The sequence below is a fragment of the Thamnophis sirtalis genome, unplaced genomic scaffold (assembly GCF_051295495.1).
Source record: "Thamnophis sirtalis isolate CommonGarterSnake01/CBP01778 unplaced genomic scaffold, rThaSir2_p1.2 scaffold_8, whole genome shotgun sequence".
Taxonomy (NCBI): domain Eukaryota; kingdom Metazoa; phylum Chordata; class Lepidosauria; order Squamata; family Natricidae; genus Thamnophis; species Thamnophis sirtalis.
Genome location: NW_028261388.1, coordinates 65,865,654 through 65,875,311, shown reverse-complemented (window position 1 = coordinate 65,875,311; position 9,658 = coordinate 65,865,654).

The following is a 9,658-nucleotide window of genomic DNA, read 5'->3' as shown; positions in this document are numbered from 1 at the left end:
ACTTTTGACAGATATGCCAAATGCAAATCTTCATTCCTTCAAGATACCTCCTACAGAGTACCAAAATATTACTGAGTTATGACTTCTGGCAGTCAACTTGAGTTCTGACCAGCTTGAAATGGCAAAACTTTTTTTCTTTAATGTTATAATTTTTTTAAATATTCCCTTCCTATGTGCAATATCTCACCTTGTATATGAGCAGTATAATTCCTTTGGACAAGCCTCATGGCTGTCTTCAATTTCTTTTTCAGGCCCTGGCATTCAGAATCAAACCAACGGGGTCTACCACTCAAGCTGTCTTTGTAGCAGACTTCGTTGTTAGGTGTTCCTTCAGAATATTACAGAGATTAGAGAATGAATTGAAGGCTGAGAGCCAGTCAGTAGTAGATAACTGGATTGTTCTAGCCCACTTTGTAGCATTCTGTTTTAAGGCAATCTAATATTGCCTTAGTATCAACTTTGGCCAAAATTAACCTTTTATTTTGGGCCACCTCTACCTTTTTTGTGAGCCATCTGTCAACCATGTTATATGGTCTTAAATCTGAGTTGGCCTCGCAATGTGGTGCTTACAGGCTGATGGTTGCTATTGTCGCTAAAATGTACTGTGACCTCTGAAAAGAAGTCAATTTTATCTCTAGACACACAAAAGAGATCCAGTACACTGCTTGAATTAGCTGAGTGGTATGTGTAAGGATATGCGTAATTCTTATCCTTACCTCCCAGAATTTGGAGATTACCCTTAAAAATTAAGGAGACTAGGAACAGGCCAGCAGCATTACTTTTGCAGTCTCTCTTGAGCCACTGGTTATAAAAAAACTCCCCCAAGGACTCCCTTCTTCTAGGCAAGTTCATACAAAGAGGGACCCAACCTAGCATTCAATCTCCCAGTAATACCACTATGGACTTAGGGTACAATACAGATACAGTATATCATCTAGGATAACTTCCAAGCCTATCCAATATTCAGAGTTATAATACCGGGATGTGTTTGTAGGGATATACACATTTACCAGTATTAACTCAAACTTTTGAAAAGGTGCTCAGAAAGAGCTTCAGTCTGAAGAGCATTGAGGGAGTTGTGGGCTGTTTGAATGATAGGAAAATTCTCATACATTGCCTTTTCACTGGAAACCACTCTGCATGTATCTATCAGAGTGAATTCACAGTGGAGCAGCTGGCTCAAGGACAGCCTAACAGCTTTTCTATTACTTCAATGCCCTCTATTCACTCAGTTGTCATATATTTGCAAAGTAACCTGGTTAGTCTGAAGACTGTAATTATACTAGTCACCTCTTAGGTCTTTGCCTGATTGAGTGTTTTCTTTGTGAGTGTTCACATTTTTGGAATTCATTTGCTGAATTAGCCATCCCATATCTATCCATAGTGTCCTCCCAAGTCCTTCTGCAGTATTTGGGTTGCTCCTAACAAACTTTGCAAAAGATTCTTTCAGGCAGTCAACCTTATTTATGACAGTTGATAAAAGTTTGTAGATTGAGTTTATAGTTTGAGCTGTAAGCAAACATTGTCTAGAAAGGAAATCTGTCACATTTCCCCCCTTTAAATTTATTACATCTCCCTCCTGTGCAAGGAAGGCTGCTGCTGAGCTCCAAGGAAGGGAATCATCCTCTGAGAGGAAGGAGGACAGCCCCACATACTGTCTGCCTTCAAGTTTGGTTTGTAAGTCCCATTCCATTAAGTCACATAAATTAAATTTATCTGATAAGGTGACTGCAGATGAGTTACTTACTGGAACAGACCGTCTGTTTGCAGTATAATCTTCCATTTTCTGTTGTTTCAATGGCTTGGATGAATTCTCTGCTGCAGAATGCTGTCTCTTTCTCATTTTCCCCATTCTTAAAAATCCTGGCTTGTAGTATTGTTAAAATGTATCTAAAACAAATGGTAGTCACACTATATGTGCTTTTCTAAAGGTCTGGTAGAGATTAAAAATGAGTTAAAATATAAAAATACATATAGAGATTAAAATAGATTAAAAATGAATTAAAATATAAAAATACTTACATATATATTTAAAAAGAAAAAAGAAAAATCTAATATACTTTTGGAAGAGCTCTTTACAACTGTTGCTGCCTGTCCTCCCTCTACTTAATGATTTTCTCCTAAAGGCTGTGAATTTATTTTAATTTTTTTTTCTCAGTCAGTCAGGCTGTAAAACATAAATCATCCTAATTAGGTTAAAATACCCAAGGGTAAAAGAGGTAACACTCCATGTTTTCCTTCAGCAGATCCTTTTTCAAAAGCCAATTCTGTCTTTCCCTCTGGGGCTTAGAAATTTGTGCATTACAGACTAGCTCACTGCAATGGAAAGAAGCACACAGTCCCAATTCTTCCAGGAAACTACATCAATACTATAAATGTGCCATACATGGTTCAGACTATAGTAGGATAAAGGACAATTGTTAATAAATGAAGTAGAATAAACAATTGCTCCAAAATCACCTGAATCACCTGCAACTGTGGTCATTGTCTTAGAAATGTCAGATAAGACAAGCCAATCAAAATACCGCCTCTTTTTAACATGAGTCAAATGCATTGCATGCACATACAAAAAGGTAAGGCTTTGATTGTCTAAGACGGGGATCTGCAACCTTTAACAGTCAAAGAGCCATTTGGATCCATTTCCCACAGAAAACAAAACACCAGGAGCCACAAAACCTGGATGGGTGTGGCCAACTCTAAATCACTCACTCCCACTCATTCACATGACCAACCCCCCCCCCCCAGCTATGCCTACCCAGCTTTTGTAGCTCCTGGTAGTCTCTATTCTATGGGAAATTGGTGTATCTCTCTGCCGTGTGTTTGTGTCTTTTTGTGTGTGTGTGTGTGTCCCTCCTTCTCTCCCTCTCTCCCATCTCTCTTTCTCTCTCTCTATTTCTCTCTCCCGCTCTCTCTATTTTCCTCTCATCTCTCTCTCACACGCACACCTCTCTCTCTCTCTCTCTCATCCCCTCTCTCCCACCTTTCTCCCATCTCTCTCTTTCTCTCTCTTTTTCTTTCTCCCTCTCTCTATCTCCCTCCCCCTCTTTCTCTTTCTCATCTTTCTCTGTCTCTGTCTCTCTGTCTCTCTCTCTTTCTCCCTCCCTCTCTTTCTTTCTTTTTCCTTCTCTCTCTCTAGTCCCCTCCCTCCCTCTCTCTCCCCTCCCTCCCCTCCACTCCCCAACCCACACACCCAAGGAATAACTGTAAGGAAATTCAGCCACTTTCTCTGTGTCGCTGGAAAGATCATTTTACAATCATTTTCATTGAGCTGGTGGAATTGGACAAACAATATGCGGAGACCATTTGTTCTTCAGTGATTGGAAGTTTACATAAAGTTGGGTTTACCATAGAATATCAGCGAAAACATTTAATAACATTCTGCTCCGATGGTGCCAGTGTTATGCTTGGGAGAAAATCTGGAGTTCTCACCAGAATAGCTAGAGTTCCCAAACATTGAAATCTGGCACTGCTTGAACCATCGCTTCCACCTTGTGCTGGATGACTCCATAAAGAACATCAAACAACTGAACCACTTCAAAATATTCCTTGACAAGATACACACCACTTTCCAAAACTCCTGCAAGAGCCAGATGGAACTTTTTCAAATCTCTGAATAACTGAGCATTGAAATCGTGAAGATTGGCAGAGTTTTGGGACCAAGATGGGCTGCCTGTAATTTAAGGTCAACCATAGCTGTATAGCATGCTTATTCAGTGCTACATCATTTTTTCTGGGCAATGAAAAATTCCCAGGCATGGCTGCCCATCTTGAAAATTTAAATTTTTTGACTGATTTGGCCCTCATGATTGATATTTTAAATGAGTTTTCTCTTCTGTTAAATGCCCTGCAGGGGAGAAACACAGACATCATCAAGGCTGAAAAATTGGTATTGCGATCAAGTAAAGTATTTGAAATACTTAGACAGGAAAGGGCCCATATGAAAAAAAGGTTGATGGAATGATAGTTCAGAACCCTTCCAAAATATAAAATTAGTTCAATATCAACCATTTGTTGCACTTCCTCATGAAAATCTTTTGGAAAGTATCATCACCAATTTGAAGAAAAGGCTGATGGATTGCAAACATCTAAAAACAGATAGCCAATTGCCAGACACAAACAAATTAGAATTTCTCACATATTTGGAACTGGATTACTGGAATATTGAAGATGTAGTCATTCCATGGGCAGAAGCAGAGGACGGATTGATTGAATTTGGTGAAATGTTTAATTATGAAATTGATTTGAATGACTACAGAGATTTTTTGGAAAATGTACTCAAAGATCCAAAAAACTACAAAATTCCTGGCAGTATCAAAAAGTTAGAGATATTATCAGGACAATTGCTGTTAGTTCAGCAGAGGCGGAAAGGGGGTTCTCAAAAATGAACCTCATATGTTCAGAACAAAGAACCCCCCCTAACTGTTCCAAACATTAGTAATTTGATGACAATAAGCATTATTGGCATGCCTGTAAAAAGATGGGACCCAATCCTTCAGTCAAAAAGTGGCTCAGAACACAGCATCACATGGCTGATGATCCATGAGTAAAGAGCAAGAGAAGTGCAACTGAGGAGGCCGGAAATGAAAGAACAATGTGGAAACATCTTCAACCACAAAACTAATAACACAAGTAAGTATTTGATGTATCTCTTTCATTGTGTTATTCTTATGTAAGGTGTAAGTGCATGCAATTAAAGTCTTCCTTTCTGTGTTCCTTTTTTGTGCAGATCATTGGAGCAAGGTGGCCAGTAAGTGTTGAAGATCAGCAGGACAGTCATCTTTCCACTGTAAGTAGCTGTTTTATTGTTTTGTGTGCTTGTTTCATCCTAATGTAGTGCATGCAATTAAAGAGTTCCTTTCTGTGTCTCTTCTTTGTGCAAGCCATTCATTGGAGCAAGATGGTCAGTGATGTTGAAGACCAGCAAGGACATCTTCCTTCTGTAAGTAGCTCTTTTATTGTACTTATTTTATTCTTATTTAAGTAGTAAGTGAAGAAAATAATTTCCTTTTTTTATATCTTCTTTTTGCGGGTAATTCATTGGGGCAAAGAATTCAGTGACATCGACTTGGCCACTCCCACCCAGTCACATGACCATCAAGCCTCTCCCACCTAGTCAAGATCAAAAGAACAATAACTAAAAATTAAAAGTGAACCAAGAAACAACCGAAAGTGAATGCTACTATTTCAATGACAGAATAACACATTTTATATATTCAGTACTTGTCAATAAAAAGGTGAAGCATTCAGAACCATCTGAATTTTCCAAATACTAATCAAAATCATCCCTATAAAGAGTATTTTCCAGCAACTTAGAGAAGATCTTACTATAGCTTATGCACTATGATTAGATCTACTTTCTGCAAGAATGAGTATAATTGCTGGGCAAAACTCACTTAGGCAAAAAAATACCATTAACTTCCAAGATCCAGGATCAAGACCAGATATAAAAGAATTGCAAAGTTACATTTAAATAACATTTACTGCTCTACTTTTGTGTTTCTGTATTATATATAGCAGACCATGAAACCGTTCTGACATTGCAACTGCAAAATCTAGTGCTGCTCCATATTAGAAGTGTCAGAAAATATAATATACTTTTCTTCAATATAAAAAAGAGCATTGCAAATGCATTAATATATTTCATCTTTACCACCAAATGTGTTTCAAGGTTCAAAAAAAATGATTGAAAGAGACAATCTTTCAAAGCAGCAGTTCAGGACAGAGGTGGTTTCCTATCGGTTCGCACTGGTTCAGGCAAACCGGTAGTGGTAATTGGGCCTGGGTCACTGAACCGGTAGGGATGGCAGGCTGGCCATGCCCCCGAACCTGTCCCCTGCTCACCGCTCGCTCGCCCACCTGACGCATCTGTCAGACAGCAAGCTGACCAGAGCTGGGAAGTGGCTGGCTGGCAAAGAACCCGCTCAGCTGCCTCTTTGAGTGATGATCAGATGCTTCTTTTCCAACCAGCTGCTGGCCACAGGGCACCGAAAAGTCCTCCGGTCACTGCTGCCATCTTCATGCATGCATAGCTTTCTTCTCAATGGTTGGAAGATTTTTGGGCACCCTGTGGCCAGTTGTTGGGTGGAAAAGAGGCTTCTCAGCCACCTCTTTGAGTTCTGGAGGATCGGAGGCTTCTTTTCCACCTAGCCACTGGCTGAATCTGTTTTCAGGTCAAGTACAATAATGGAGAACCTGTGCTTCAGCGGTGATGTTTGATTTACACAGGATTAACTCAATTGGTTGAGGTTTGTATCAAGACAAGGGAGAAACCAGAAGCATAGCAGTAAGACCGGTTGAAAATTAGCAATCTCTGAGGGGGCATCACGAAATCCAACCAGACAAGCCACTGTCAGGGGGTCTGCAGACCACAACTGTTTTGAAGGGATGGGGAAGAAGGAGCGGCACCTCAGATGATCAAAAGGAACTGGCAAGTTCCTTGGTAGGTCAGAGGAAAACTCTTTGAATTGACAACAGGGGTGGCAGCTATACTCAATTGACCGCTTTCAAGCTGGGGAAACTGGACTAAGATTTTTGAGCTGGAACAGTGTTGGAACAAAGTGTTAGAACTGGGTGAGTGATTGGCTAACTCACAGGTGAAATAATTTTTAAATTTGGACTTTAAAAGGATTCCAGTGTGGAATTATTGGCTATTTGACATTTGGGAAATTTTATGGAGGAAGAAAGTTGAAGTGGAGGCTAAAGCACTTAGAGCCTTAGAAGATCTATGTTTTATCTGGATTGGAAAATACTAAAATTGACAAAAAGAAAGCATCCAGGGGTAAAGTTCCTTTTTTCATTTTTTTTTTTTTTGAATAAAAGTGACTTTTGACAGTTATTGACATTTAATACATTGGAATACACAATGGAGAGAGGCCATCTGCTGGTAAGAAGAGATCATTACAATACTGAGAGACAGATGAAAGAGAAAGTACAGCTGGAGAATTTGACCTTGGCTACAGAGAAACATACACAGAAGTGGTGAAAACTTTTAAGGAGTATTAGTTTTTGCAATGGTGCTTGGTTTTGATTGTTTAGGGTTGTGGAAGGAAATAAATCCTCAATTCAGACTGGACTAACATTAAAAATGGATTCTAGAATTTAGAAATTAAGGCTGGGGGGGGAGGGGGAGGACTGCATGGACTTTAAATTCTAATTAAATATTTTTTAAAAAATGCTAAATTAAAGATGCATGATGAACTACTTGAGATGTTAAAAAATGTGCATGAAACTGTAAAAAATTCAGAAATGCAGACAGAGTATTCAGATCAGGACATTAGGTGGCAAACAGGAGAACAGGAGTAAAAGAGAGGGCAAACGGGATAAAAGAAGACAACGTGAAAGAAGAGAGTTGAAATGAAGAGCAAGAAGATGATGTGGGAACTGAAAATAAAAAAATAGATGACTTTACTGGGATTTACAGTGACACACACACACAAAAAAACAATTCCCCACCAAAAGAAACAATTGAATAGTAAAGAAGGAAAAAGTGGGACTAGACATGGGAAAACCCTGGGGAAAATTACTAGAACAATAAAAGCACAACGGAGAGAAAGGATTCGAAAGAAAAGAAATAAGAACTACAAAAATAAGAAAAATAAGAGAATGAGAGCAAAGGAAAAAAAGAAGTAGCATCTCTGAGAGATCTAGAGAAAATGGTTAGAAGAGGAAGAGGGGGGAAAAAGAGATATATTACTAGATTAAAGGGAATTGTATCAATATTATTAATGATATATAGGTAACTAAGATATAAGGGAATTATAATAACATTAGTAATTGTTAAGTTAAATATTCTTTGTGTAATACATTGAAATTGAGGGTGTATGTTGTTTATAGTAAAATAGATTAACAGATGAAAGAAGAAAAGATAATGTCAGCCTCTGTTTTTCTACTTGCTTTCGGCTGCCATTGAAACGGGGAGGGGGAAGCATGGTATTTGGGAAGGGAAGTTTTAAGTACAGGAGAGATTGTAAAAAGGGAGTTTTGTTCTCACCATCTATTGCGCATGCTGGAGATAGAGGATGGGCCCGCCAAGGCCAACTGTTTTCTATGTAAAAACTGAAATTGAGGATGTATGTCATTTATAGTAAAATAGGCTACTAGATGAAAGAGGAAAGGATAATCTGGTTTAAGCCTGAAAGGGAAATTGGTGATATTGTTTAAATACTAAGAAGAAAATAAGTTTAAGATGGAAAAAAATGGAAAGAGAATAAATTGGGTTGGAAATGGAAACAGAACTATGATGAAAAAAACGTTAACTTAGTTAAATTGGTATCGTGGATATACCGTGAACTATTTGAGATGTTAAAAAATGTGTGTGAAATTTTAGATGACACGGATAAGGTAGAAATTTAGATGGAGCACTCAGACCGGAAAAGAGAAGAGAGCAAAAGGCTTAATTGAAGAACAAGAATAGAAGAAAAGGGAACTAAAATAAAAATAACTGAGTGGTTTCATTAGGGTAAAATAAATGAAAAGAGGAATCATGAAATGATTATTTGGTATAACTTTGAAGGGGCAATTAGTGATATTGTTTATGCAATAAGAAGAAAATAAGAATTAGAGCAACAGGGCAGGAATTTGGAATGGTGGGAATATTTACAGGTTAGAAACAGGTTTAAAAGTGATAAGGCACTTTTTGGGATCTACCCAAACCCTCAGGGGCTAGATAAGATCCTGTTTGGTGGAGACAAGAAAATGTTATCGAAGATTTACCAATTTTTGACCTGCCAAGATGCTAATGAAGAGATGGACAAAAGCCTTCTAATAGCATGGGAGAGAAACCTTGGCTATGAAATTGAAATGGGCAAATGGTGGGATCTATGGAGTAAGACCATTAAACTTACAACATCTACTGCATTCAAAGAAAACATATACAAGATGGTTTATAGGTGGCACTTCCCCCCAACGAGGTTAGCCAAGATGTTCCCTGGGTTATCTCCATTGTGTTGGAAATGTGGAAGAAAGGATGGCACATTCTACCATATTTGGTGGTCCTGTACTGAGGCCACGAAATATTGGAAAAGGATTAAAAAATGGTTAAAAGAGGTTACCGGGGCAAACATGGAATGGAGACCCGAGAACCTTCTACTAAGCATTAAACCAGAAAACATAAGCAGTTCAATATGGCATTTGAGCCTGCATATAATTGTGGCCGCAAGAATAACCTATGCACAATTTTGGAAATCTACTACCATACCGTTGGAAGATGCTATAATTAAAAAGATCTATGAATGTGCAGAAATGGACAGAATGACGGGTTGGCTGAGGGACAAAGGAGAAACGGAACATTATCTTAGCTGGAACCCATGGTATATGTGGGCGACAAGGAGAACAGCAGGGACTTAGAATGGGGAAAGTTGACGTGGGTATTGTAATAGATCCCTGAACTTTGCAATGAGAAGATGTGGCTTAGAGACCTAACAATGAGGAAGGAAAGAAAAAGTTGGGCTGTGAATGACTGCCACCGCGGGGGGGAGGGGAGGGGGGGTTGTATGTTTAAAACGGTATTTGTATCTGTATGTTTTACGCTTAAAAAAAATGTATAACTAATGAATGCCGATACAAAAGGCTGTATATTTACTTTAAAAAAAAAAGAGATTGTCGCAGGATATAAGTTCTAAATAAAGCTGCCTTTGCAATTGAAAAAAAAAAGAAGAAA